This window comes from Aquila chrysaetos, chromosome 7 (genome assembly GCF_900496995.4).
Source record: "Aquila chrysaetos chrysaetos chromosome 7, bAquChr1.4, whole genome shotgun sequence".
Taxonomy (NCBI): domain Eukaryota; kingdom Metazoa; phylum Chordata; class Aves; order Accipitriformes; family Accipitridae; genus Aquila; species Aquila chrysaetos.
Genome location: NC_044010.1, coordinates 37,228,774 through 37,253,730, shown reverse-complemented (window position 1 = coordinate 37,253,730; position 24,957 = coordinate 37,228,774). Strand labels below are relative to the sequence as shown.

At 44.1% G+C, this 24,957-nt stretch overlaps 1 long non-coding RNA gene across 1 annotated transcript; it reads right to left on the bottom strand.

Annotated features, from left to right (window-relative positions):
- Positions 1–18,399: 18,399 nt before the first annotated feature.
- LOC115343866 lies at positions 18,400–24,181 on the bottom strand. The gene is made up of 3 exons (XR_003924310.2): positions 22,599–24,181; positions 21,318–21,399; positions 18,400–19,541 (listed from the first exon to the last, which is right to left on the bottom strand). It is a non-coding gene; the product is annotated as an uncharacterized LOC115343866 (long non-coding RNA).
- Positions 24,182–24,957: the final 776 nt, after the last annotated feature.

Below are 24,957 nucleotides of genomic sequence, written 5' to 3'. Positions count from 1 at the left end.
CGTCATGTTCCTCCATTTTACATAAAGCTGTTCTTGAATATATTTTTTTAATTAGAACTGCTTTTTACAGAAAAATGAGTTTATGGATAAAATAGTTAGCTGAAACCCAAATACTTCAATTCTGGTATGCCATCACTCTGTCTCCGAGGAGCTACTTCAGTTGCTTAATGTCTTTATTCTCATAGATGGAGTGGATCTCCCCTGCCATATTTCATACTCTACAATGCATCAGACCATGAAATTCCCATAACATATCATGTCTCCTCCCTGAAACAGAGGCTCGTGGAACAGCATGGGCGGTGTGTTCGGTCTGAATGAGTCTAGGAGGCACTCCCCGTACAGCTCCCATGGAGCGCTTGTGCAGCATTCGCTATCTGAATTGGTATTGGTCCAAAATGTTCTGATTTCAAAAACTGTCATTTCAGTGAAAATTCTTTCATTTTTTCTTTTTTGCCAAAAATTTGAAATGGGGAATGGAAGGGAAGGGAAGGGAAGGGAAGGGAAGGGGAAGGGGAAGGGGAAGGGAAGGGAAGGAAGGAAAGCAAGCTGCGCAAATTCCGAAAGGGTCATTGCAGGGCACGCAACACTGCCGTACTTCAGCAGTGAAGCTTTTCAGCATCCCCCGTTGTTCTTTGCACATTCATGTGATTCCCCGATATCCTTTCAATATGTCTTTATGTACCTGACAACCATTGCACGGGAGACAGCTGGCATACTCATAAAACATAACTTTCAGTTTTGGCAGCTGTCATTAGAGAGCGAGGATCTTCAGAAAGTGGATCCAATGCATTTTATAACATATATGTGCCAATGTGCCTGTCTGGGATTTGCAAACCAGCCTAGCTGCAGCTTCGTGCAGAATCCTCATAGGCCCCTTGCAACTAATGGCACCACTTCTCATTTGGGGTAGTAACCATCGTCAAAACACAACAGTGAAGAGTTAGTGTCTCTTCACTTCATTTATCCTCCAGAATTGGTATCTCCCGTTTAGTTTTTGTGGCTCATTACATAGCGGGGCAGTTGAAATGTCTTAATGCTCTTCTGATATCAATAATAAACTGTTCCTCCAAGGTTTCAGGCAGTGTGGGCAGAGGCTGTATGTGAAAAACATGCAAGGGAAACAGCAGCACTTCTTTAGGAAGGTTAGTGAAGTGCACGGCATTGGTAGAGAATCCAATATATTTCCAGCAGAAGATCTCATGAATGGTCCCTAACCTTCAGGTTAAATCTTTCTGCATAGGATTACCTTCCGCCTCACCCAGTAGAGAAGCCACAGGGAGCTGTGGAGAAGGGAAGTGTTTTCCTTGTACACCAAAAGCACAGTTGCAATGTGATGTTTTCTACCAGTCTTCAATCATTTTTTTTCTTTCAAAAGTGAAAAAAAAAATATTCTACTTTAGAACAGAATTGTTTCTCTCTATATTACCTCCTCTTTGGGGTTTCTCTCACATGTTTATCTTTTTTGTTCCTTGCTGTATTCACTGAAGAATACAGACCAAGAGAAAACAAATTAATTTTAATGCCTTTTCCGGGAAAAACAAAAGTACTACAGGAAAACCATTTTTGATAAAAGCTTTTCATTAAATGAAGATTGTTAATGACAACAAAGGCAAGCAGTTGGCAGTAGTAAATTAAATGTATTTTCTGACAGTACTCTACAGATAATAGTGGTGAATGTACGTAAGACTGCATTAGTTGTACAGTTCAAAGGAGGAAGAAAGCAGGAGGGAAGCTAAAGCTGGAAAAACATGGAAAATACTGGTTTTGTGGTAAAAAGACAGAGATGCTAGTCTCTTTGCGTTGGGATTGAGTTTTACTAGCAAACTTGAAATCAGTAAGGATGTTCAAATTGTAAACTTCTGAGCAACCCAAAACTTTCCAGAATAGGCTTAATTTTTTAAAAAATACTGGGTTTTACTCTGACCAAATGCCGTTGGCTCCGGGCTCATGTTAGTCCATTTGTCTGAGTGGAAGACCAGGTCTTCCACTTCCAAGTTGTGTCACTTTAGAATAGGAAAGTTTGGAAAGAAGAGGAGACCAGGAAAGTTTGACTAAAATCAGTGTAATTTGGTGTCACTTCACTGTGAAGACATGTCTCTGCTTCCGTCATACATGTTACTTCATCCTCTTTCTAGGACTGGTTTTACAGGCCATGTTAAGACTGGGCTGTCCAAAATTAGATTGTTCCCAGGCTGCCTAGTTTAAAGTGAATTATGGCCCTATATGGATTATCCCACAAGCACACTAAAACTTGAACGTAAGTTTACCTCTGACATACACTTAATTAGGTACCAGAAATTAAGAATGGAAAATTATTACCTATGAATACCTTCTTCCTTAGGCCTGTCTTAGAAAAATATCAAACACTGTAACAGCCATCGCAGAAATCACACAGGGGATAGGATTAGAAGAATCAAACACACATACACGCACAGAGAGCTACAGCCCTACCTGTAGCTAGCTAGCATAGGGGCAAATCCTGACATGGCTATTCATTGTGGTGCAGTGTGGGTCAACTGATACCATCAATGAGTGACCCTTAGAAACATCGATTCCTTATGTTTTCCCATGTCTTTTATTATGTCAATCATTTTGTTTTCACTGGTCAATGAAAATGTAGCATATGAAGATACTTCTTCAGTGGCCAGAAAACAACACTCAGGCCATAATTTTTGGCTGCAGCTGTGGAGTGCTCCAGACAGCCCGCACAGGGAAAATTGGACATTTTTACGGCTGCAGGTCTGTGCTGGCCATGTGCGCTTGGCACATTATTGCTGCAGCTGCCCACTGCCCCAAGAAGGCAAGGTATTGAGCATGAATTTCCACAGCTCGTGGCCTGTAACCTTTTTCTCCTGGCAATGCTGGGGGGGGTGGGAGAACAGAAAAGCAGTTACATCCAGCATGGTCTCGCTGGAAGGCTTCCTTAGCCAGAATGACCTTCCCATGGGTAATTGCTCCAATTCAGCATGTCCTAATAATAAGGCATGTTTGCACATGAGTCACCTTGCTCAGATCTGCCATGCTCTTTGGGGAAGCAAGGCGTTGGGCAGGGAGAAGGGTGGGAGCCATAGTACCCCCGTTGGTGCTACCTCCCTGGTGCAGCCTGTGTGCTAGAGGCTGTGCAGTAGGCTGGTTTTCCTCCCCTTCTGTCCCACCCCATCACACCATCTCACAAATTCCTCAGCCTCTGGAAACTTGATGGAAGAAGTTTGCTGTCTCACAGAACAAGCACAGTGGGCGTGTTTCACTTTGCCATGCCTGTTTAAAGCATTTTGAAGTTCCTACTCATCTGATACCCAGCTCTTTTACATAAGGTGTGAGCTTTTCAGGGATGTTTGCAATCAGCCTGACTTCCTTGTCATTGAAGTTGGGGAGAATATGATGGGCCGCTTTCCTAAGTCCCCCACACTTCTGAAAGTACACGAAAAAGAAATATTCTGGGCCTGGTAGATACCTTTGAGTTGCCCCCGCTGCATATATTCAGTGAGATCTGCAGTACGGAGTAGCTGTTCAGTTCCTTTTCACCCTCCTTACGTGGGCTGATTTGCGATGCAGCCACGCTAGTAAAATGAACCTGACAGAAAAGCCTCTAATTTAATTCAGAAGCGGAATGCAGATTTTTTGCAATTAAACCATAGACACGCATTTAATACAGCACGTAGTAGTTGCTGGGAAGAGTAGGAAAAACCCATGATAAGTAACGCACCTAACAAACCAACAGGAGGAAAGTATGAATACAGCACTCGGCAGCAACATAACCATTTGTCAAAATGCAGTCGAGGCCTCTGAGTTATGTTGTCACCTGCACAAAGAGCGAAGCACACGTTCCTCCCTCCAGATAACATCAGTTTCAGAGTGAAGACAAATCACCTGGGAACATGAAGCCCCCATGGCAGGGGGGTACGGTGACTCTCTTCACAGGAGCAGCCTACAAGGGCAGCCACCCCCGGACAGCCCCATGAAAGCCAGGGAAATGCTGCTATCGCCTCACCTGCAGTGTCCAGACACCTGATGACAGTGTCAGACACTGCAGAATGGTGGGTCGCGCTCATGGCCACAATAAAGGCGGCAGGCAGCTACTTCCCTCCTGACTGTATTTGGCTTTCCTTCCTTTACTCCTGACCTGTTTGGGATGTCAGTGGGACTGAACCCATCCACATCACGAACATTTCCTGATTTTCCTCCTATTGCTCTCACACTGCCTTGCTGACAAAAATGAGGGGTTTGGCTCAGCAGAAGTGTCAATGCACATCTTTCCTCCTTTCCACCAGTGGTGCAACTTGCCTGTAGCCTAAATCTCCGTGCCCATTGTCAAAGCTCTCCCATCCAGCCAACGAGGCATGGCAAGACACTCAAAAACCCCAGCCCTGGCTCTGTTCAGCCAGACTTACCAGTCTGCTTCCTTCTGCATAGGAAAATTCTGTCGGCATTTCTCCAAGTCTTGAGAGTTGCCTTGAGGATACGCCATTGGTTGAGGCTGCATGACTGATCAATTCGTCCCTCCACTCCTCCATTTTCCAGCTTAATCTTTACAGCTGATGGATAAAACAATGAAAAAAACCCAACAATTTTTAAAATTCCCATGGCAATAAATAGATAGATAGATTACAGTCAATTACAAGAAACTGCTATTGATCAAGGCTGGTTTAGAAGTATACTTGCTTTCTGCAATCAAGCTTACAATACAATTTGCCCTGCATTCAGCTTCTATTTCAATTGAAATGAGAGGGGAGGAAATGCCACTTATTTTAAACAAAAAGCTTTCAAGCTATCCTTTGCAGGCTGCTTTGAGGATCGAGGACAGATCAAAGCTGCTTTGAGAACTCATCCATTCTGCTTCAAATACGATAGCGCATTGTCTGTAGAAAAAATTAAGGAAGTGTAAGATATCAAAGCAGCAAGTACATTTTGGGTTTCCAAGCAGTGGTCTCAAAACTGGTGAAATCTGCCAGAATAAAAACAGAACGGGAATGACAGTAATGCCCTCCGTCACAGAGACCAAGACATTGGCAATTGCAAGCACCGCACCAGGAATTGTTTCTTAAATTAATCAAGCTCTTCTTAATGATAGTGAGGTCATCTGTATGGATCAAGTGTCTTGGTCAATACCAGCTTCTCAAAACTGACTGAAATCAGTCAATTATGAGTAAGTTAGGAATTGAGGTTTACCCCAAACGTAATCCCTTTGCTGATTAGGACTTTATTCTAACTTCCAGCCTAAAGGCATTCATGGGAAACATATCCTTTTCATCCTTGTTTTGGCATTGTCCTTTGAATAACACGTCTCTTTTTTGCCATTTGATGCCTGCTCCTTACGTAATGGCAGATAGCAATCACATCTCCTTTCAGCTTTTTGCCAAGTTTAGCGAAGCAGACTTTTCGGCGCTCTGCTTGTGTGATAACTCATCTTTCTTCTGAACACCCAGGTCTGCTTTTCTCTCTGCCTGTTCCAGTCCGAGTGCGTCTTCCTCGAATAAAGGTAGCTATTCACAATAATCTAAAAGAAGTCTCACTCAGGTGCTGCACTGTTCCAGTCACTCTCATCTCTGCTGTCGCTCTGCTGTGTCTTCTTAATATTTCTTCCTCCTGTCTTTCTGCTTTCTTGGGCTTGTGCTTCCTCCTACCCCTTCTCATTCCCAGTTGTACTGCTTTTGGTTCTGCTTCTTTTCTTCACTGCTGCTTTTCTCATCGAAGGCCAAAATAAGTGAGAAAAGTGTCGGGTCCCCCTTTCCAAACCTGTTGATTGAACGTGCTGAAGAGTAAGTTGTCTGTGAGGAATAGGATTTATTGGGCTGTTAGCTTGAATGGAGCCGTCTGGTTCAGCCTGTCGAGTCTCTGAGCACAATTTCTTACTGCACAGCTCCACTGCTGCTCTTCCTTTCTCTAAATGTACTTTGAAGGGCTTTTGTATGAGGAGTATGGGTAAGACCTAATTTGGGGGATGGGAGAAGCAGACTTCAGTATATATCAGAGGTGGTTTCATGCCCTTAAAATGTATTTTTCAGTCCTGATGCTGCATGGCTAACTTGTCTTCTATCTGTTGAAATTAGAGCTGCTGTCCTGATGGGGTTTTGTCTGTTTGTTTGGAGGTAACCTGTGTTAGCACAGAAAGAAATGTCTTAACTTGAAGCTCAGTTTGAACTTGTGATTAAACTCAGATCTTTTTAAGAAGGAGGTACCTATTCTTATTTGCTATGGTTCTACCTTACAGATGGGGCAAACTCCAGATCTTGTTAATGGAAAGGATAAAGAAGGTTTAAATGAGAGATGAAACCCTTCTGTCATGCTAGGGCATGACATTAGCTGGTTGCTAGCACGTTCCACACCACAGTGAGACCATATTTATTTTTGTGTGCTAAATGCTGTAGCAAGGGTAGTTAACAAATAAATAAATGAGTTGAGGTTGAATCCTTAAGGGAATTTCAAGTGAGACAAAAACTAATGTGAAAGTTGAGACTGTAACAACCTCGACAGTGTCCCTTTAAATTACACTTAAAGAATACCACAAAGCTAAAGTGTTCTGTGGTTATGCATATATTTGTAACAAACGGTTGCACAAATATTCGGCTCCTAACAATGAACTAAATGGTATGACATTTGCCTGGGAAAATTAATTACTTTAACGTGTGTTGTATAAAATATGAGATAATCATGTAATGTATGTGTATCCTGTAGAGTATTGCTGAGTGACTAGGTTATTACCAAAGGAAATCTATGAGAAATAAACAAGAAATACTCAGAGATGTTGTAAATGTCATGTTATGCTCAAGGGCCTTTTGCGGCTGAATAATTTTTATGTGGATGAGGAGGACAGGATCATGCAGCAAAAAGTCAAGATAGAATGAGTTAATCTTTGTATTTGCACATAATTTTATTGGTATTTAATGTAGCTGTGATGTTTCTGTTTCAGCTTGCAGGGTCAGTTCATGATGAAGATTACAAGACCAAATCAGACTAAACTGAGTGATCCAGTGTGGTCTCAGCACCAAATTTTAAACTGTCTAGGTTCAAGAAGAAAAGCCGCCTATTAAAGAAATGGAGAATAAAGTGGTCCTCATAGTCAAATCATGGCTGCTCGTTTGAGCAAAATCTTACTGCCTAATTTATGTGACTTTTTGGAAGGGTGAAGTAATCTCCGTTAGAGGTCTTGCCTGTGAAGAGACGCTTCTCTGGGCAAGTCTCACGTCTCACAAGCAGGGAAGGTTCAGCGACTGCCAGAGCTCTGCCCTCCCCTCCCATTAGGATGCTCCGCAGAGTCTACATGAGACTGCGTACATGAGGAAGAAATGGAAAGCAGTGAACTGGAGAAATATGAACTGGCAAGGGAGAAGCAGATACATACATTTCTTCTCAGACACAGAGTGTAGAGCACGATAGACCTGATCTCTAAATAGTAGCAGGAAATAATACGGTAAAAAACCACTTCCATTACACTCATCTTCCCCCTAACTAAGAAACTCAGATAGATGAGGCTCTTTCTTGAGCAGCTAGCAGAATAATTTAAAAAAAGCCACGCTGATTGTTTTGGGGGGTCTTTAACTACTCTGATAGTTACGAAGAACGTGATAAACTAGGGCTCAGCCTGCTCGGTGAGTGTGTCACCAGCATTTTGTCATGCAGCAGTACAGAAAGCAGCTTCCCAGGTGACGGTCCTGAAGTCAGTTCCTACCATGGGAGAAGAACAGCTGGGGAGTGTGAATGTGGAGGACAATGTTGGTGCGAGAGTTACAGGATTTGTAAGCCTCAGAGAATGAAAGAAGGATAACATAAACCTGAAGGCAAAGGACTTGAAGGCAGCAGAATTTAATGAACACAAAGGATATTAGCAGGTAAATTCCTCTGGGAATCAAATCTATGGAAGAAAAGAGCTCCAGAAAGAGTTGCTGGTTCATTATAAAATAAATAAATAAACAAAAGACAGTAGGAGCAGAATCACAAAATATCCCAGCGTGTAGAAAGGATAGACAATGCAGTAAGAGATATCTGTGAAATCACAAGCTCTTCAATGATCTCAAGTGCAAGAAGGGAGTGTACAGAACATAGAAACTAGGTCAGATATCTAAAAATGAATGTTAAAAAAAACTCAGCATGAGCATACAGAGACAAAATCAGAAAGTCTAAGGCACAAGATAAAATATTGCTATTCTTTGATTATACTAATAAAGCATTTTAAGAGCATTTTTGATAGTAACAAAAAGGGAAACGAAGGGAAGAATTACTCTGTGGGTAGGAAAATTGGCAGATGATGCTGAGAAGCTCAGAGAGCTTAGTGCCTTTTTTGAAGAAGACTAGAAGAGGACAAACATAGTGCTTCTGTTAAAAGTAGTGGCAGGGAATTGTGGAGCCAGGGAATTAGAAATAATCACCATCCCTGTAACTCCTGAGAAAAGACTAAAACAAATAATCAGGTGATTTGTAATTCAATGAAATTTGAAAAGGAGATGCAGCTTGGTATGGTTTCCCTTTTTCCAAATCCACCAAATTTCCTTTTATGACAAGCAAACAGGCATTGTAGGTACAACAGAAACAATATGGGCCACGCACAAGGTTGTGCGTGTGCGTATGTGTGCTGGGGGTCGGGGTGGGGGGGACTGGACAGGCCTACCACAAATATGCTGGGAGGGGGCTTTCAAACAGAGGCAAAATGTGAGATCCCCTCTGGTTCCTGCTACCAGTGCTTATGCAGCCGCCTACGCTGAAGACTCTGCGGTCTGTAATAGCTGTAAAACGCAGGGAGCAGCAGAGCTGAAAGGAGCTGGGGGAGAGAGACGTGAGCGGTGGGTGTGCTCTCGTAGTGGTCTTGCATCTGAGAGTGGTTGTGGCCCTTTTAAAAAAGAGGATGCGCAGCAAGGACGCAGGGAGCGCTTGTGGGCTGGTGGGGCCATTTGCTGCGTAGCTTTGAGCATCCTGTGCTTCTGAGCTGAACCGCAGGAAAAGGTGTGGTGGCCAAGGAGAAGACCCCAAAAGCCTTCCAGGCAAGAGGGAAACAACCTTCCCAGTGCTGACAGCATCTCGCTGTGCTTCTGCATCCTGGATGCTTGGGCCAATGCCTTAAGGAGAGCACCAAATGTGGGGAAAGATGCTGCATGTAAGAAAGCCCAAGGTTCAAAGTATCTCTCTGGAGCTGTGATTTTTTTATCTATGTTTAATGGCCATAGTGGATAAGACATGACAAAAAGCAATCCAGTTACACCAGACAAATGCTGTAGTGATGAGGATGGCGAAGAAGAGTGTCACGCCCCCGCTGAGCCGAGCATCCTCACCTTCCAGTGCTTGTAACAACAGGTTAGACAGATTTCTGCTAGGTATGGCCTAGGTACAGCTGATCCACCCCAGGGTCAGTGGGATGTTGTAATGAGTTTGTGCAGTCTCTTTCAGTACTGTTTTTCACCCAGGCTATTATGATGTGTATCTGCAGTAATGGTCTGGCAGGAACCTCACTGGAAAGGTGAGGAAATGGGTGGCCTTTCACTCACGGCAATCTGGCTCATCGTTTGCTCTGAGGTGCACGTTCAGGCTTGTCCCTGTGGTCTATTTTCCTTCTGCACAGCTAGCAACTGTATACTCGCTCGGAAAAGGCTGAGGAGATCCCAAAGGCTGATCCAGCGGGTGGGATATTTTGTTTCTGGGGGTAGCTGTGCCAGACGCCTCAGGGAGAAATGCAGAAGCTGTGTGAGTGGGTGACCAGTGAATAAACTGCTCATTGGTGGAAGAACAGCAAATGTGAGAATCCAGCTTCTACATTAAGAAGTTAAGTTGTAATCTGAAGCACAGCTACCCAAGCCCTGAGACTGCTCGCATTTTAATCTTTGCTAGCATAACTGTTGGTAGTCTCATCAGTTGTGGAGTGGATGACTTTTTTTTAATCCTGCAAGGCTGTCAAGGCAATGACACTTCATCCCCTCACTGAGTGGAACAGCCTTCCTCTCTCATCCTCTGCCTCTCAATGTCACCGATGGGTTTTGCTGTCGTCTTATGAAAAAGTCGGGAGAAGTGCCAGGTCTACCTGCTCTTGACTTCCTTAGCTTGTATACTTTTCACTGCTCCCTATGTAAATCAAACAGCTTCCTCAGTCTTAATTTGTTTTTTCCCAACTTCCCTAGCAATTTTCATTAACCATGCCTTACATTTCTGCGTGTCTTGATAGAGAAAGGGCTAACATTAGCCTCTGTTTTCATTGAGAAAAGCAGGTTATTATGAAGGATGGTGGAGAACAGTAACCTACCACAAAATGCTCGAAATGCCTCCTAGGAGAGACCCCAGAGCTCGCTCTTGTCTGCAGAGGGATCTCAGGGAGAGTAAGTGCCTTAAGCTAAATTAGCTTTTCTGAGTAGGTCTCTGTAGAGAAACTTTAATGGCACTGTAATGTCACAATACTGAGTATATTTTCCATCCCATTCCTTATGTACCCCAACATCTTGTTTGTGATTTGACTACTGGTTTACACTGAGCTTCCCAGTGCTCAGTGTAATGTCCCAGTCTTTCCCTGTCTTTGTTGTCTGTGATTTAGGACCAAGCACTGTGCAGAGTGCTTCAGGTTAGTCCATCCACTGGATGTGATTTTGCATTAATGAGCACCAGCATATCTTTATCATCCCACTGCCCACATGCTCAGGCTGGACAAAACTTTTGGGAATTCTTTTATCTCCGTTGGCTCAGCCTAACCTGAATAACTTTGTGTCACCTTCAAATGTTGCTCCCCCGCCTCTTTTCTAGATCACAAAGACATACTGCAAATACCACTCATCATGTTATACAATTCACTGGCATATTAATATTAATACAGGATCTAAAAAAAAGACTGAAAAAACATTCCAGTTACAAAGATAGGAGGTGCCAGGATTAAGGCTTCTTATGTAGTTGTGATCTAAATCCCTCTGCACAGCAATATAGATTTTATTCATGGGTATATAGACGATTATTTAGAGGACCCCTTCTCATTTAGGAGGCAGTACAGATTCTGGACTAGCTGGACTATTTTTTCTGACCAAGGATGCAGTCTCTGGGTAAATGTACTATCACTACATGGGCACAGAGAAAATGCAACACCATTTCTGATCCATGCTGGCTGGACAGACAACGTAAAAGGGACTTTGAGATGCAGTGGAAGATTCTCTCCTGGACTTTTTTTTTTTCTATTTTATGAAGGGGAGAGAGGCCATCTTTCTAAGACCTATACATTTAGGACATGGTTAGATAAGTGAAACTGCCATCTTCTTTAATAAAGTAGGAACATATTAATTGTGTTCTGTGCCTGCTTCATCATAGTTATAGATTTGGAAATGTAAAAATTTGTGGTGCTTGCTAGCCATCACAGCTAAGCTACAATGATCAGCCCAGATACTGGACAGTTTTGAGCAATTGACAAGAACACAATTCATACAGATTAGTAAATTGTGTTCTGTGTGAATCAAAATACTTTATAAATGTGCAGTTTCTTAGGAATGGTTTTGCGTATTTTGATCATCTGCTGGTCAAGGAAAACAAGGTGTGAAAACATAGTCAATTTGAGATTAATGTTATGTATTCCTAAATGGCATCAAGACTCTGTCATTGCTACTCTGAAGTAAATGAGTAATATCCCTAATCAAAGGCATTTTTGCCAATAATCAGTTCTGTTATTTTTGCAAAAGCAGTTCCACCATATACTCAGTAGTGCAACTGCACTGACATGAGGGCATTACCTCCACAGATGACCTGAAAAAAGTGCCCCACAATGTGGCACATAACACAGAAGGAGAAGCACATTTGTGTGTTTTACCAAAGGGGGAGATTACAGTGTTGGAAGTTACAAGGCTCAAATTTAGCCTGCCATATGTTTTCCCCCTTTCACATCTTGTCCCATACCTTGTTCTAGGTGAGTTACCACTCATCTAGAATCTACAAGCAACCTTGCAACAGGTGACACAGCACCAAGTACCCTTGGCCAGAGGATAACTTATTTTCTCGGGGGGGGAGATAGGGGTTGGAGTCAGGCTGATCCCACCTGTGGGAGATGTATTGCCAACAGCAAGTGTTAAAGTAATCATAGGATCGCAGCATAACTCTGGTTGGGAGGGACCTTGGGGGCCTCAGAAAAGGATCAGCTCTGAGATCAACCCATGTTGCTCATGGCTTGAGAAAGTCAGGACTTGGAAACCTCCAATGACAGAGCCTGCGCAACCTCTCTGGGCAACCTGCTCCGCTTCGGGCTTGTCCTCATGGGGAACAAGTTACTTCTTATGTCCAGTCTGAACCTCACTTGTTTCAATGTATGTTCATTGTCTCGCTCCATCCTGCCATGCACCCCTGTGAAGAGCCCGTCTCCCTCATCTCAGTGACCTCCCTGTAGGTGTGGGAAGGCGAGTGCTTGATCCCTCCAAAGCCTTCTCTCTTCATCAGCTGTCTCAAGCGGGACAGGCAAATGTCAAGCAGCAGCGATCTGTATACTGTGATCACAGCCACTTTCCGTTTTATTCAAATAGCTGGACTCTATTGATAAAAGTCAGTAGATTCCTATCCCAGGGATATAAATAAATTCATGATTAACTAAGCAGTCTTCTTCCTAGATGCAATGTCATATTGAAATAAAGTAATGGCCAGTTGAGTGCATGCACAGATGGGACTTCATGTTTGCTAGTGAGGGGTTTTTTTGTGCAGCACCCCAGGTATTCCAGGTGCGGATATGCCCACCACCACCCGTTGGTCTTCTCCCAGCTGTGGTGGGCAGGGGATGAGGGGTGGAGGTAGCAGGAGACTTTCTCTCTCCACCCACAGACCTCCAGCGCTGAACATCCCAACAGTGAGACCCGTTCCTCTGCACATACCTTTGCTCTTGAAGTACCTACCTGGCTTCTGACAAAATTTGCCATCTCACACATTTCCCCTGGGCTGTGAGTCTCCTAACAAGGAGCAAGTATGCAGCTGAGGAAAAATTGGCCTGGGCTGGTTTGTGCTACCCAGCTAGGGTGGTGGGTTGACATCTATACATAAAAGATCCCAGCCACAATCCCCTTTTACCTCCTGTCTTCCCCCACCAGGACTCCTTCACCCTACCACAATCTCAGAAGTGGCAAAAGGAGATGCTGATTTCTCTGTAGTTTCTATAATCAGGAAAGTAAGCACTCCAACTTTCTTGTTCTTGTGGAGAGATCAACAGGCCTAAATTGTCTTCTGCATCTGTAAACAGCTGGGAAAGGCTGACCCTTAAACTGTGTCCATACCGCTTTTCTTCCAGATTCCTCACCCAGCAGTTTGGCAGATCTAATGAATTTTGCTTTGGGACAAGATCAGATTCACTGAAATGGTTAGCAACTTTATTAAGTGTTAAACATGCAGCTGTATTAAAAAAGTAAAGTTAATTTAACTATAAATAAGAGCCAAAATTCAGTATAGTCAGATCAAAACAGTGAACTATAACAACATCCATTGAAACAGAACGATGCAATATCAACTGCATTTGCAGTTTGTGCTGATCTGGAAAGAGAAAAAAAATATGTACCTGGGACAACTCACCAGAGTATTACTGAGAGTTTTTTTCTGTTGTGTAATTTTTTAAGAACTAGAACTATTTACTTGTCAATTGGAAATTAAACCAGTGAGACTCAATTAATGCATGACACTGTTCCCTTTGAGTACAAACATGACTCAGAAGCAGTTCAGAAAGACGACAATCTCTTGCTTAGTTTAGCTACATGACCTGCTTAGTTCTCAAAGGGACCCATCAGACTGAAATTAGGCAGTTAAAAAAAAATAATTCTAAATAAATTCAGGAATTAACAGATCCTAGGATCCCTCTGCTAATTTATATAGCTTTGCAATCACATTTTCCATTTTTTTGGTCAAGTTTCTCTCTTAGGTGAGAACATGAAGGCGAGGGGAGGTTGTCTAATCACAACTTTACAGTCTGCACATCAAGTGACAAGAGGCGCATAGCATGATGTCAACCCATTACCACGAAAAATGGGTCGTGTTCTGTCCTGTGCTATGGCTGACCACAGTTTTCTACGTTTTTCAGTGTTTGGTCAGCCATGGTGAAGATTGCTATGGTGGCACTGGTAACTTAAAGCATGAAGATCTTTGCAAGGGCCAAGCTGCCAGCAAGAGCTGAGCACAGAAAGTATCTGCCTTTCAGATCACGTCGTATCAACTTGAGGTCCTGGTAAAGGGAAGGGACATCTTTCCATGTGGAGTGTGGTCGCTCTGGCCATGACTCCTCTCTCAGCTGAGAGACTCTGCAGAGTGCAACGTTTGCTCTATTTTGCTGCAGATAATTTACAGGAGGTTTGCGTAACTATGACAATATTTGGAAAATAATGCAGCCCCCTTTTTAAAAAACATTTCAGGGTCAGCAGTTTTGCATTTCAGAAGAAGACACATTGGGAGTTGGTTGCATGTTTTCAAATGGGAGCTGTATAGAGGTGAGGGTGAGACTCCCAGCTGTAGAGACAAGCTGGATCTCTTGGGGCTTTGATTCAGTTGTCTAAACAGAGGCACCCTGTCCCATGTGAAACACCCTACAGTATCCACTTCATCCATATATAGCTGGTAGAGATAACACGAAACCCCACGTATCTGGCTTGGATATCCTGAGGTGCTGGATATCCCAAGGGTGCTGGACCCCCCATGTTCAGGCACCTGAGTCCAGCCCCCTCTGTTGCTCCACCAGAGATGAGGTGGCACCCACATCTACAACATCCTGGACAGACAATTGCATGCGTGCAGGGGTGGCACTTATTACTAAAGAGGTCCATCAGGTGAAATTTTGAACGCTTAAGAGGGCCAAATGCCTGAAGGACTTCATTATGCCCTTATGAATCCCTCAGCAACACTAGGCTACCTGAAAAGCCTCTCACTGCATTAGATAAGCACATCCCAAAGTTACAGGAATTCACAGCTGGAAGGGGCACCCTCCCAACCCTTCCTGCCTCATGCACTGAGACAGGGCTGAGCATTTCTGAACCATCAGTGCTGGATGTTTCCCTAATCTTCTCTTTGAAAAGTTGAACAAAACATCCCTGGGTTATGTCTTCCAGTGCTGCATGATTCCCATCATTAGGAAGTCTTCTCTATTGCCTAGCCTAAATCTTCTTTACTTCAGTTTAAGCCGATTTCTTCTTGTCCTTCTTTTGATGGACACGATGAGCAGTTGATCATAATCCTCTTTCTAACAACCTTGTACATACTGGAAGACTGGGAGACAGATTTTCTGAGAACTTGGTTTTGGCCTTAAAATAACTCTTCCAAATTATTTTGCTTTTGTACCGCTTGGCCACAAAATAGGCAGTTTTCATAAAAGAAATAGACAGGAACGATCATTTGATAACTATCTCTATCCCTCTGCAAACGCAGGTTTTAGTCCTCTGAGAGGTGACCTGTCAGACATTAAACTGATACTCTTATTTATCAGTGTCATGTGTAATCTGTAAATCCTTCTAGTGAGATAAAGGTTTGCAATTTTGTTCCAACAAAAATGTTTGGAGACTTTAACTGACTGGTGCCTCTGATCCCTTATTGAACTTGCAGTGGCCTAAGTGACTAGTTGCTGAGCCAAGGAAAGCTATAGTGGGTAATATCTGGATAGGAACACAATAGAGTTCCCACTTCTTACAAAGCTGGAGATTAAGAAAAGCAGTGCAGATAATCAACAAAACCACAATACACTGATTTTAGAAATCACTCAGGAGCATTTTCTCAGCCGTGTAGGACCGATGCTGCCACTTCAGCTGCACGTGTTTGGCTCCTGGTGCGAACCTTGGGCTGCACATGTCCACGTCTCCTCCTCTTTTCAGAAAGAAACCTCTTGCACAAAACTTGATTTGCCTTTTCTGAAAAATGAAACCTGTTTGTCGAGGAACAGGAACCCTGTCTGAAAACCTGAATCAGTTGGCACTGCTGCTGTTCATCCATGAGAAGCACTGACAGCCTTTGAAAAGCAATGCAAAACCTGTGGGTGCCTCACACTACTGTTCCAGTTTAGATTATGGAGCTGGGGAGATCAAGTTAATCACTGCTCGTTATCTTGAAGGGGATTGGTTTGAGGAAGAAGCAAGGAGCAAACAAGACTGCGTGCCTCCCAGCGCTGAGCAGGCTGGAAGAAACTCAAACTCAAAATTGAGAATAATACATACTGCACAGGAATGGTATCACTTTTAGCCATTTGTAAAAATACTTGTGCTCAAGTTTCACTCAGAAAACAACAGTTTTGCATGTTATATAGCTCCTCGGTTCTGTGACATGATAGCAAGAAGGCGCAAAAGTGATGGGTGACAGTGGTGGGCACTGCCTTGTCACCCCCAAGTCAATAGGAATTGAAGCAATGCCCATCCGTTATGTGACCTGAGGAGTAAAGCATGAGTTTGTAGGCTCGGTCCTCTTTCCCAAAATAGCCATACAACAACACAGGCAGTGCAGTGCTGTACCCCCCCATGTCTGTAACCTCCCCCTGGGGAGCTTGGCTGCCTGTGTCTCAAGGACCCAAGGCCCAGCTCTGATACGGCACAGCTGTGTAACCTTGAGTTAGGCTGCTGAGAAAGAGCCATGATAAAGCCAGCACACAGATAAGAGAGGTAAAATTACAGTCAGAAGTAGGGATGCTCAGATGGGCTTATTGTAGAGCTCAAGAAGTCAAGAGGGAAAACACCTGCAGGGAAAAGTGTTGAATGCTTTTAAAAAAAAAAAAAAAAAAAAAAGTGAGGCTGTTTGGGAGCTGGTCGGAAATTAGGGGATGGTTGGGTCGTGTCGTTGGTGTTACCTCCCACTGCACAGGGATAACCAGCTTTTTGAAACGCCTGTCATCCCTTGTAGTAAAGGTGCGTGAGCCTACTTTGAGCCCCAGATGTCCCTCCCAGCCTCAGGGGTTCTGTTCCACACATGGAGAGATGCTGCTGCAACGGCACCAGGGGTATGGCCGTGTCCTGTCCGAGCAGCACGGCCCTGAAAAGCAGGTATTAATTTTGACACCTCGAGGTGAAGCAAGGACGCAGTTGAGTCACACTTGCTGGACTAGTGCACAAACCCCAGTAACATGGTGCTCTGCCACGCGCAGAGCCACTCACTGGGTTGCTACCAGATTTTCTGGCCCTCAGCGGGCTAATTCCAGCCGGACTCAGTTGTGCCTTTATTTTTCCCAAGTCCCGAAATTCAGCCAAAGATGAGTTTGGACATCCAGACCCGCACAGCAGCTGCCAAGCAGAGCAGAGGCCGTGTTGGAGGATGAGCTGGTGTCCATGGGGAGCTCCTCCTCAGATGGGAGCAGGACGCGGGGACTGCCCAAGGTCCCAGCCCTCGGTGGCCGTGCCTCTGGACGTCCCGGCAAGGTTGGCCTTGGCAGCACTTTTGCCCCCGCAGCGCAGCTGCGCAGTGGTCCCATGAGGTCCCCCAGCCTGGGGCACGTGCCTGAACCACACAAGAACTGCAGGTATCTAATGAGGGTCCGTTAGCCACCCTGCGGCGATGACCGTGTCCCGTTGACATCTGTTTAGGGTTTGGACCTGCACAAGTCCTGGAGAAGAAACCCCTCATGGCAGGTGCTATGTAAGCGTACTGGGCAGGGTGGTTGCTGTAGATGGGGAGGACCCGAAGGATGCCTTTGTGTCCCCGAACGCTCTTCTCGTTTTCCCGTTGGTGACTATTGTAGCACAGTCTGTTGCTCCCACAGCTCTTCCCTCGCTGGTTTTCTTCAGCCAGCCCAGCCAGAGCAGTGCTGCTGGTGCTGGGCGCTGTGGAAACACTCTGCAAAGCATCTTTGCCACCCTTCGGCTGTTATCTTCCACCAGATGATTCCTCCTGCCAGCTAGAGATGGACTGGTTTATTCCACCGCTCTCTGCAGAGGCTGCTCCCCTCAAGAGGTTCAGATTTTTCCAGCCCGTCTCCTTAGCTCCTTCTTTCCCCCTCGAGCGGAGATCCCCCTGGTGCTTCCTGAGGAAGGTACTACATGCAGCTCTAGGAGAAGGTCAATGAAACACTCTCCAGAGCTCGTGACCTTTTTCCTGCCTGGTCTCACTCCTTCAGCCCCTCTTCCTCTCTGGAGATGCAGGCTGGTGGTCAGGGCCCCCGGGGCAGCCCCCACCTGACCACGGAGCCGGCGCTGGGAAGAGGGCTGTGGGAGAAGGAGCTGTGGGCAGCCTCTTCGGGGAGCTGCTGCCCGGTTGCAGACCCTCGTCCCGGTCCCCAGCCGAGCTGTGGGGCAGCCCTGCCCGGCCACGGGCCCCCGCTCACCCTGACCCCCACCCGTGGACCCACATCTCTGACCCAGGGTGGTCCCCATGCCAGGGGCTGCCTCGTCGCCATCCCACGAGGGACCCCCGCCGCCCCGGTCCCTGGGGATGAATGCGGGTAATGGGATCTCGCTCCCCTGGGCAACACAGGGTTTAATCAGCCCGCAATCCCAAGGGGAGAAGTTTGCCCGTTGTTTTTATTTTATTTTTATTGGCAGCAGTCAAACTATTTCATAAAGGAATCACGTTCCTATCTAAAAGAGATCAAGCAATAAAAAGGTGTGGAGACCCAACGAAGGAAGGTGTGTGGAGGTATAGCATACGGAGAATTTGTATTCCTCTCCCTTCTTATTCAACCTGCGGATGATAAACTGCATAGTTCACATATTTACAGAGTTTTGCGAACAGTTAGCAGTTACCTCATCTATAATACATATTAATGTAGGGAAAAACAACATTTGAAACTGTAGAAACATCAGAAACCCTTTGGAAAGGTAAATCGTGAGCATAACATTGACAAGACCTCTTCTCATATTGACAAGAAAGGATTTGCACTGAGAAATCCTATTAGCAGAGATTATTTGCATAAATCTTTTGTGCAACAGATTCCAAATCATTTGTATTGTATGTACTTCTCCCATGGTATGTATGGTAAAACAATGTATTTTTAATAATATATTCATTTTGCCGCTTATAAATGTGCACAGCCATGACTCACCAGTATTTAGTTTCTCCTGCAGAAGTGAAGTCAAGCTTACAGATCTGTAAATGCCGGGATTGCGGTGCTCCCTCATTTTTCAGTGTGAACTTCATTAAACACTCACCAGTTCTCAATAATTCCCTTTTCAGTAAGTTATCACAACTGCTCCACAAAAGCTTTTCAGCATCTCCCTCTCCCTTTACAATCCTAGGATGTGATCTATCACTCCAGTCTCGGTGCGCTGACAGCTTTTAATAGTATTAATTGCCTTATTATCCACTCCAGTGCAAGAGTAAAACCTTCTGACATTTTCCTTCCTTCCCTGAGGAAAACAAATCCCAGTTCCTGGGATATTGCCTTCTGCTGCCTCTGTGCTTACTGGGGCAAGGAATTCCTCTAGGCCCTTTGCCTTATCAACTTCATCTGTCACCAACTTTCCATTCCTGTCTCTCTCTCGGTGCTCCCTGATCACTTTGCACCTTCCATTATTTTATGTTATTTTTTTTCTCTCTTCTTTTTTCACTTGCGATGTCAATCTTCATCACATATTCTATTCCTTATTTTCTATCAATGTACTTTTTCACATCACTCTGTGATACTTACCTTGCTCCAGTTTACTATTTTTAAATTAGTGTAGGAGTGCCTATTAAAAAAAAAAAAAAAAAAAAAGTGTTTTTCTGGCTGTTCCATATTTGAGAATTTGCTGCAACAACTCCAAGCAAATCACATACATACACATATTCCTGTATGTCACCTACCAGAGGATCTTAATTTTCTAGAAGCAAATCTAGTATCACAAAAACATTTGGCAGGTCTCTAACCTTTCCAATGCTGATATAATAAATAAATTTGCTTTTTTTTTTTTTTAAAGCGAAAAGCTGGAATTAATTGCGGTACCACGTACCCTCTGCATCTATTTTACCTGCTCAGTATGAATAGTAAGAAGAGACCAGCCGTAGAAGACCATTTATGATGTATGTTCAGATGTGCAGGAACACAAGGCTAAACCCAGGAGAAAGACTGAGGGGCTGAGGGGGGTAACACCTACTTTCACAGTCCCATAGATGGGCTGCTTGATGGGACCACTGGAGCCTTCTGCTCACAGCAGGATGGTTGGTCATCAACACTGGATCAGGACAACTGTGGCTTTGTTCAGCCAAATCTTGTAACCCCTGAGGAGGAGGAAGAACCCACACCAGCCCTGGGACAAGTCGTCCCAGTGCTGCACCACCCTCCTGGTGGAAGAGCTTTTCCTAATGTCCAGCGTGACCCTCCCAAGCCACAGCTTGTGGCTCCTGCCCCTTGTTGAGGAGGGTTTGGCTCCATCATCTTTGTAACTCCTCTTCAAGTAGTTGTAGGTTGCCTTAGATTGCCCCTCAGCCTCCTCTTCCCCAGGCTGAGCAACCTCAGGTCCCCTTCTAGGTCCTACGCTTTAGGCCCCTAATCAGCTGAGGTGTTTTTCTCTGGACCCTTTCCTATTTCTCCACATCCCTCTTGAACTGGAGGGCCCAAAAGTGGTTAACTACAGACAGGCGGGTCACAACTGCCCGTAACTGCTAACCATGCTCCTCCTAAGGTACCTCAGTATGTGGTTTCCTTCATTTGCAGTGAAAGTGCAGGGTTGATTCAAATTCAATTTGAGGTCCACCATAGCCTCCATGCCCTTTCCACCATAGCTGCTACTCAGCCAGTGCCTGTCTATGGGGTTAACCTGCCCCAGGCACCGGACTTTCTGCTGCTTCTTCTTTCTGCTGCTTCTTGCTGAACTCTGCGAGATTGCTCTTTGTGTAATGCTCAACTTCCCCAGCTTTGCCTTTGAATCGAAGCTCTACGCTTCAGTGTGCTAAATGCCTCTCCTGCTTTGGTGTCACCCACAGATTTGTTAAGGGGCTACACTGTGGCCCATCACACAGGTCTTTGATGAAGATATTGAACAATATTCATGCAGCAGCAGCCCCTGATGCTCGTTACCACTGCCAGCTGGACACCAAGACGTTGATCGCTGCCCTTGGGGCCTGTTTTCAGCCCATGTAAGAGCCCACTCCACCAGCCTTGCCTTCTCTGTAGAGCCAGTCATTTCATCAGAGAAGGAAAACAGGCCAGGCAAGCATGATTTGCCCTTGGCAAATCACCTTCTCATCCTTCATGCCCTCGGCAGTTCAAACGTGTTTCATGGAATTCATCTCACCCAACCTTCAGTACCTACAGGTGAGCAAGTGACCTGGGCTGCCTTTAGAAACAGTGAGGAAAAGTGGGTCCTTCTAGGTCAGATTCATCTGAGCCACTGTAGATGTCAGTTTTAGAATAAGGTAAATCTGCCACAGAAATGCCTGTTTCCTTTCATTTATATAAGCAGGCCATAGGGTACCTAGCTCGACACCCATATTCAGACAGACAAATTCCACTTCTTGTGCCTCACCTTCAACTCCTATACATTGTGCAGTCCACGGGTTTCTGATTCTCTGCAGACTACCCGAGGGTCTCCAAGCCTAATTAGATTCCTGTAACAACATGAAAAGAGAAAAAATATGTATATCACTTCCAATGTTTGTTCTGCCTTTGCTTTCATATACAAACCGGTTAGTCATTGAAGCATATGCTTAGCTTTACTTGCACAAGCAGCCTCAAAACAAAGCTCCTACAGGAGCCAGCATGCAATTTAGCTGGCACAAGAAGCTTTTAAGTTTGGAAATTAAGTATCATCTTTGATGCCATAGAAACAGGAAAAAAAATTATCAATGTTTCAAAAGGCAATTTCTCAATATTTTTTTAACTTACACATACACTGTTATAGGACCATTAAAATATAGACTCCCTTATTGCTGTTGATTTTCATTCCTCCTCTTTATTGTCCCAAGTGGATTCTGAAACAATATTTGGCAACGCTTGATTTTCATACATTCCTTTCATACATCTGCAGGTTTTTCTTACGTTTACAGATTTGTTCAGATGTATTTTGGCTGATTCCTATCTGAACAACATCTAGCTATCAAGGCATTTCGATTGTCTCACTGGAGAGGATTTGAAATCCGAAAATAAAAATCTGTATATTTGGCGGCAGTATGAGTTTGTTGTCTATTAAACACACGAAGAAACAGCATAACCTTTACTTCACAATTAATACTTCAAGGAAGTAAGCTGTTTAATTAAAAATCATACTAGATATGTTGGCTCTTAATTCTCTAGGTCCCATGAGTGCATATTGGCAAGCGTATGTAGATAGCCTCTTGTTGTGATGAAAGTTCAAAGCATCTGTGTTAAATGGAAATTGTATGGTTCAATACTCATTAATTTCCATTGTGGACATTAATATTTTCTATTAAGTATTTTTAAAACATACAGTGCCCATATGCAGAAATGGTTTTTTACACCTTAAGGCTGTGAGAAGTTGATTTTGTGGGGGTTTGACAGTGAAGCCAAAAACTCTTGTATCAAGGATGAGATGTGTAACAATATATTCCAGTTCTCAGATAAGCATCCGACCAAACAGGCAGCAAAATACCCTGGCTGTAACCTCCCTCCCTTCCCTCCTCCCCTTCCTTTCCCCTTCAAGCAGCATAATTAACTATTTAGCAATGATTTAAGGTAGACTTTGAGGAGATGAGACCCAAGTTTCTGTCCTCACTCCCATGACTGCTAAGACACATCCACACAACAGAATGTCGGCTGGAGAGACCAAGGGTATCTCATGCCAAAATACCTTATGGTTTGGTAGGTAGGGTACTGGTCGAGGAAGCAGGAGAAGTTTCCCAGGAAGAGGTAACTGAATGTGGTCTCCAGCTTCCTTGAGCTCTCTAGAGGCATTAGCTAACAGACAGTCCAACAGCTGAATTGGCTCATAGGATTTATTCCCCAACTTCACCCCATTTTCAAGCACTGCATTTCCTCTTTTTCACAGATCAGCAATAGCGTATGCTGTGGTGCTCTATTCTACGTAGCTGTGAAAAAAAGAAGATGGGCAAAACAAAAGCAGGGAGGTAAGAACACGCAGGGCTCTGAGAAACTGGGGACGCAGAGGTCAGGGGACAAGACAAGGGAGATGGAGGCAGAGGACCTTTGGGTGCTGAACCCATGAACTAGTCAAATCTGTTAACGCTGTATTGGTTTACCCAAGCTATAAAGTAGAGCCAGCTTGGGTGCAGCAAGGTTTCTTAGTTAAAGCACAGCACCACCTGTGCTAGGGTTAGCCATGCTCTTTCCAGTCCAGTGTGCGAGCACAAAAGCCCACGTTAAGTCCCTGCACCGTGTTCCTCAGCACTCCAAGATTTCAATGGCCTCTTAGCTTGAATGTGGGACCAAACCTGATCGAAGTTTCAGGCTGTGCTGGATCAGCACCGGATGCTTTGTGCCAACCCACCCCACAATTACCTTAATTAAAACTGGCTTCCAGTCTCACAGGTCCTGATGGATGTCTCAGTAGTTAAGAACCTACCACCCACTTCCTAAATTGCCCCAAAATAACAAACAGCGACTTTTCCATTTGTCCCAGTACTGGGACATCACCACATTGCATCACACCTGCTTCCCAATCAGACAAGGGAAAAACAGCTCTTTAAGCCAATCATTCCTGTCTAGAGCCTGTTCCTTGGTTTCAGTAGCAGGCAGTGGAAATGAGTTCCACGGACCAATTATGCCTTATGTGAAAAGCTGTTTCCCTGTAGTAGGTTCATGTTTTCCACCTTTCAGTTAAGTTCTTCAGCTATACAATAAAAAGCATAGAAATGCTAGCTCAGCCTTTCATTAATTTACATATTTCTAACACTTTCCTTCTTAATCAACTGCTTTCTAAAATAGATTTTTTTTCCTCCAAACAAACAAAAAAAAAAACCTCTTAAAATTTTTCTCCAGTCTTTTATTTCACCCTTCTCTGCATCTTCTTAGCCTGCATTAGTTTTTGTCGGAGAGGATAACAAACTTTGAAATCATTCCAGAGAAGAACTTACCACCAGAAACAGTATTTCTGCTATGCTCCATTCCATTCTCAGTAATCCCATCAACACTCATTTTTCTGACTGTGACTTTACAGAGCATTCCCTTATGTACAGTGATATACAAGACACTGTTCTGAGCCAACACATAAAATCTCAGGTATTTGGAGGAAAAGCTGCATTTATTTGTCTCAGCACTCTATGTTTATCAAAGTCTGCCACTCCATCATCATCACACCCTGTCAGTTCTAGCTGTAGTTCCTGGTAGCATCCCCTCTACCTCACCAACCTAAGGAACTGCATCAGTGAACTTAGCAAGCATTGCTGTGCCAGCAGTCATCCTTCTTCTCAAGTCATGAATGCATTATGTAAAGCCAATCCTAACACAAACCACCAGCGTTCACCTTTCCAGTGATACCATTTCGCCTTATTTCTTGGTCCCTCAGACAGTTTTACATCTACTAAAACATTATGCTTCTTATTCCAAAGGCTTCAAAAAATAAAATAAAACCCCCAAATATATTTAAATCAGTTCGTTACTCATTGCCTTACTGAGAATCTCAGATAATGGCAACTTTCCTCCGCAGAAATCAGTCTTACGTACTAGTATATAAGTTGGGTGGTTTGTTTTGGGTTTTTTAATTTCTACTTTTAACTATGAAGTATATCTTTTGGTCACATAAGCAGCCTTTTTAGCAAGCATACTAGAAGATGCTCATCCCTTGAAAACCTTTCATAGAGTAGACTCTTTTTAAAAATGCAAGTTTACTGGTTCATGCTACCGAGGTGGTCACTTGATTCCTGAAGCCTTTCAGAACACCCAAGTTTATCCAGTCAGGGTGGGTGACTCACATCAGTTAGCTTCAGCAACTCTTCTGACATGGCAAAAATCCATTAGCTTCATCAGCAGGAAAGAGCTGACTGGTTACCTTCCCGTTATCCTCTGGACTGAACACTAAGGCAAAGAAACTTTCACATTTTAACACTTCTATCTTAATTTTTCTTTAATCCCACATGACCCAGCATGCACATTCCTCCTTGGGCTCCACATTTCCAATAAACTGAAACAGTTGTGTTGACATAGCTTTACATACTCACCTTAAAACAAAATATTTAGGATGCTAACATGTT